Genomic DNA, 6000 nt, shown 5'->3' with positions numbered 1-6000 from the left:
GCTGAAACAGCTTTGTCTTTCTACATTTCAGAGTGGTATTAATCTTTACTCGTTCCTTTGCAGCCAAGACACACTAATGCAGCTCCACACTCGAATCTAAGGAGAAGCAGCAAGTGTACTCTAGCTCAAATGTGAGGCTTAGTGTGGTTTTTAATTTTGATGCAAGAAACATGTACTGGCTTGACAGCCTGTCTATCACTGCCCGCGTCTTGGAGCTCGGGTTGAACAGAGGCTAGGAATCGAGCCCAGATCTGGGGTAAGAAATATGATAAGTAATTGTCCATTACATGAATAAAAAAAATGAAGCGTATGGTTCTGTAATGTAGTACTGAGCCCTGCAGACTCTAGCCTATTAGGTACTGTACAGTATATGCAGATGTATTCTTACTGAGCTAAAACAAATAGATTTGGTGGGGATTTACTGTAAAGACCCCCCTACAATTCATTTGATGTTGCCTTTCATTTACTTCATGGCATTAAATAGGCTTTCAGAGCATTATCATCATTTCATTGGCAGTAATGGTTGCCTAAGGGTAAAATGCACAGACCCAGATCGAAACAATAGACTCTCGGAGCCAGGCAATGTGCAGTGGGCTCGAGGAACAAGAAACAGGCTTCCATCACCTGCTCTGGCCAAGATAATCCCCCCTTCTCACTTCTGTTGAGAGCTGGTGGAACCAGTGGAATGTGCACTTCAATCCCACACACCATTACTCTCATGCTCTCAATTTAAACTGAAGGCAATCCTCCTGGAAGAATGGGACCAGGTTAACTTGCACATATTTCAAAAACATGTGGAATGCGTGTTCAAGTACTGTAGCTCCTGCTGCTAGAAAAAGCCCAAGGTTATTTAGTGGGGCTTCCCTCTGACTAGTTAAGTGTGATACAGATTCATCCTTGGTTGATACACAGGAGAGCATAAAAGAAACTGTTATGTTATGGATTTAACTGTACTCTATAGAGGACATGAGAAGTCACAGTTCAGTGAAGGTTTGAAATTAGTTTTAATTTCTTCTGAAGAAAGGCCATTTTCTGGAGAACACCCAAGAGGACACACAAAGCGCATCGTCCTGTGGTCCTCTGCCTTCATGAGGTTTTCAGGAAGGTTGTCTAATCTGAGTACAGCCCTAGGCACTCTCTAGTGTTGCCATGAATGGGTGAAGTGATTCTTAGATGTGCATTAGAACCTACACAATGATTTTTCCACATTGCGACACATTGTTATGCATGTCTAGTCAACCATAGAATAGATATTCATAAAAATTCCAGTTATTGGACATAACTGAGATGCAAGTTTAATGTGGGTAGATTTCTGAATCTCCCTCTTAAAATACTACTTTTATTACTTATTTAGTTACTGTTGACAATCCTTTTTGCAAGTAGTTTTATTTCTTAATCAGCATCAAAATAAACATTACTTTATGGTTATGTTTTTTTAGAAAAATAATGTATATAGACTTTTATGTAAATGGGTGTTTATTAATCATTTCTGGCATCATTGTAATTGATTCTTCATGACTCAATATGAATGGAGAACTGAGTTTGTTGCATAAACATTAAAGCACCTCATTAGTGAGAAAGTTGACTACAGACAGGCGATGAGGTGATTTTACCTGGTGAATGGCAGGCCTAGCAGAAATAAAAAAAGAAAACAACTAATTCTGTGCTTATAAAGAGAGCAATTCCTTCATTCCATAGCAAAATTGCACATTAAAGCGACACATTGTTATGCACTTTCTGATGTCTTAACATTCAGCAATTTCTAACCAGGCATGAAATTACAGTCAAACACAGTCCATGAAAAACAGGCCACAAACTGGGAGAATCACAACACCTCTTCCAGATCGATGGGGATCTAATATCTGGCTTGTCTAGTTGGTACAGACCTCCACCTGGTTGACGGCAATCTGACTGCACAAGATCAAGTTCAAGATCTGGGACCTGTGCTGTCCTTCTTAAATGTTCACCCTATTGTGACAACAGAAACAACACACATTCTCAAGCTCGACGTGTAACAACAGCTTTCTTGTAAAATGAGAATGTGACATTTATGCCATGGATGTTCTTATTCATCATCAGACTTGAACCATATTGAACCTTTGTGGGCTGATGTATGACATCTAGGGATCAGAGACCAGTGAGCAGGGGAATGCTTGTCTAGCCATTACAGAAGAACTGGCACAGACCCCTCCCAGGAGCGCATCAGTAAGCTGGTGCACACTTGTATATCTCGTATTGTTTTTGATGTTAGCCACAAGTTACTAGCCTGTGACTTTCATTGTAGAGCCCCTACTGATCCATGCTGATAATCATAATGCAAAATACCCATGTTACGTCTATTCAATAAAATAGCGGCGCACCTGCTACAAAAAAGACGGGTCATTTTTCATATAACTTTGCTGCAGTTACAGTCAACTCGCAGCTTACACGATTGGCTCCGGAAAATAAAATATATTTTAAAAATCCATCAAGCATGCCTACAAGAGCTAGTTAATGAGCCTATACCATTGTCTCCCATGAAGTAAGTCTTCTCCCACCTCCCCTTCCACTCAGTGACTCAGTTAGAAAGCATCTGTATGTCTGTGTTCTCTTATAAAGTAGCCTCACAGTGATCCGTGTCCGTGATTTTCTTTTCTTTGTGTGAGAAAACTCTGATGTGAACCCTACCCTATGTAAAAGTCAAGTAGAGAACCAGGTGATGAAAAAAAGAAACAATGTTCAGTGCCTACTTTTAATGGAAAAAAATTGAAATATTAGACAAACTCAGTGGAGGCATGTCAGTGACCATTGTCGCTCAGAAAGATGGCCAAAATAAATCCTGCATTCGTGCAATAAAAAAGTGAGAGAGAAATTTGTAAAGCTGTTTTTTCTTTATTTTCTTTACTGTAAGAGGTTAGTGAGCAATTATTACCTTTGCTTGATGACCTTTAAGAGAATGTCATTTTTATTTGGCAAAATTATTCAGTTCTACTTTATTAAACCACCAAGTCTAGAAGAGACATTCACTTTTTGACGTGGCCTTCTCAAATCTACAACAACTGCTAGTGATTGGCTGCCTTAATCTCACATTGAGTATTCTACATTCACCATCTTGAGTATTTTCATACTCACAGGGCTCATTCATTTTCTGAATACAGGAGGGTCATGTCTGCTCTCCAGACCCTGTAATCAGGTCATGCAATTGGTGTGAAAGCCAAATTAAGAGGTGGAGCGAAGAACACACAATGACAACAGAGGCTGATTTTATCTATGTCAAAATTGTGTGGCTAACTGTCAGAGAACACTATAGCTCATCTTTCGTTTACCTATTTTCTTAATATATTCATTCAATTTCAAATAGCTGTATGAAATCTTAACATAATGTAAACATGGAAACTCACATGAAACGTATTTCGAAATGTGATGCTTGCCAGAATCTGAGCACAAGTATGATGAGGAACATCACCCTAAGAGTGAGGCGATGAAAAGGTCAATGTGGGAGTTGGGGAGGACAGACACCTAGCAGGGAAAACTAATCATCACAGGACCAAGAGAATACTGGGCTGGATCGCAAAGACGAGACACAACGAAGACGAAAGACGTCTTGTAAAATTACACAATGGAATAAAAAGGTTTGAATGAAAACTACTTGAAGACTTGGGGAAGATTCTTCAGATACCCTTCAACCAGGAGTTGATTCTGCTGTGAAACTAACAAAAATAAAGGGTATAAAATATACATAACCCGACAGACTACCTTGCCAAGCAAAAATTAAATTTGCTGACACGGGGATCGTTGTTTATGGGACCCATCAGATGTGCAGCACCTACAGTACATCAGTACTGTGAAAATATCAGCTGTGATACAGTCGTTTTTTAAAAGCTGTGCGTTCAGGAAAAGTAACATCACATGGTCAGCATGTCGACATCAAAGTCTAAGCCACTTAGTTAATCACAGGAACAGTCATCAGAAAAGCCAGACTTGTTTTGAAATGGTGCTAAATACTGTGCCTCAGCACATGTTCTCGATAGGAGAGACAATGGAACAAATGGTACTAAGTGCCTAGGGGTAGGTATGGAGTTTGCTGCTAATTCTATAGATGCACAGAAACCTTTGGTGAACCCGTGAACAAAAGGCTGACATGGGCAGAAGAAATTAAACATCCACTGAAAGCACTTTGTTCTGATGTGCCTTATTCTTAAGTAACGAACACCTGCAAGATACTGTACATCATTAACAGGCTGTCATTAACAGGCTTGTTTGGCCGTCATAATAGTTAGATTTCACCCACCATTGTGAATTTATGGCAACCATTCTTACTGCTGTACTGTGGTAAGCACCACCACCAAGTGGACAGAGTACAAAATCACAACTCCTTTCTTTCCAAAGCTCTTGGCATTGTCAAAGGGATGGGACAACGTAACTTCAGTGAAAATGAAGAAGCATGAAGTATATAAACAGTGCGCACGCCAAGTACACAGATACACATGATGTATAACAAGCATATTACAGCACTGACATACGTGTACATTGCAAAGCCCTATTTAGACATGATCATTATGACAAAACATACATTTAAAGTTTTTCCACATATAAAAAGCACAGAAACTGTGATCCCCTGCCTTCCAGGATTTGGCTTGTCCCATACAGAAGTGGTTGTTGAAGCAGAATGTCTCATGAGCTGGGCCTACTTCTCTCACAAGCTGCCTTCAATCATGTTGATAGGAACTGAGCCATCTTAATTACACAGGCAGGGTACACCCATATCTTTCACCGGTCTTGCTTTAATTAAAACCATGCCCTTTCGAATGGTTATTTATACAGATTCTTAACCAACCCATTAAAAAAATTCTAAGTCATAACAATTCTACCTCACATACTAAATGTTTTCATATATATATGCATTCTTCTGTAATAGGGTATAAAAAGTAACCTTTTTAAACTTGTAACCATCAAACGTTTTCCAAGCTGGTATGAACAATTATCTAACATCTTGTTAGATTAAGAATATCAAGCAGAATCTAATTATTAACAGTTGATCACATTAGTAAAATATGTTCAGGTGGGTAGCTGCGTCAGCATGCGTAGGCTGCAAAGGAACAATAGGTTTATTCCATGCTGAAAAAAAGAAGAAAGAGAACACAACGTTTCGGCCGTGGAGCCTTCTTCAGGTGTGAGAGAGACAGGGCAGTAGGCAAAGGTAAAGTAGCGGGAGAACAAAGGTTGGGAGGGAGGAGGAGTGAGAGGCGGGAGCAGGGGACAGAAAGAGAGGCCAATCAAGAGGTGTGAAGTCAGAATGGGTGCAGAGAGGTGTGAAATGAAACTTCCAATGAATGGAGAAAATTTAAAAGAACAGTAGTCTGTCGTTAAGGGAAGGGAGAATGTGTGATCCTAGCTGCAGAATAATTTTAGTTTCGGTGGTCTTTCTGATGTACGAGTTCTGAAAGCCGTCTTTGAGAACACAGATGGAGAGATTAGAGTGGTCGTGGCCATCGGAGGTGAAATGAGAAACAATGGGCTTGGAGAGATCTTTAATCTTCACAGCCCTGACGTGTTCTCTGAAGCGGTCTCCGAGTCTCCTTCCTGTTTCTCCAATGTAGATGGCTGGGCATTTACTGCAAGAGATACAGTAAATAAGGTTGCTGGAGGTACAAGATGCTGTCTGGGTGATCCGGAATTGTCCTGAGGGGCCTTGAATGAGTGTGGTGGTGGCTGTGTACTTGCAGGTGATACAGTGAGCTCTGTTGCAAGGGAAAGTGCCTGGTGTGGATGGTTGTTGAGGGCGGTCAAGGGAGCTGTGAACAAGGAGGTTACGCAGATTAGGTGGTTGGCGATATGAGATAATAGGGCGATCAGAAAAGAGGGCCCCAATGGAGGGATCACCCTGTAGGATGGAAAAGTTGTGTTTAATGGTCCTGGGGATAGGAAGTGTGTTAGGGTGGTAAGGAAGCACCAAAGGAATGCGGTTGTTACGGCGGGAGTTCCTGATCGGGTTGATGGTCCGGGGGGTGTTTTTGGCTC

This window comes from Lepisosteus platostomus, chromosome 9, assembly GCF_059453375.1.
Source record: "Lepisosteus platostomus isolate fLepPlt1 chromosome 9, fLepPlt1.hap1, whole genome shotgun sequence".
NCBI classification, from domain to species: Eukaryota; Metazoa; Chordata; class Actinopteri; order Semionotiformes; family Lepisosteidae; genus Lepisosteus; species Lepisosteus platostomus.
The sequence above is the reverse complement of the archived record's forward strand: the minus strand, read 5'-3'. Positions refer to the sequence as shown.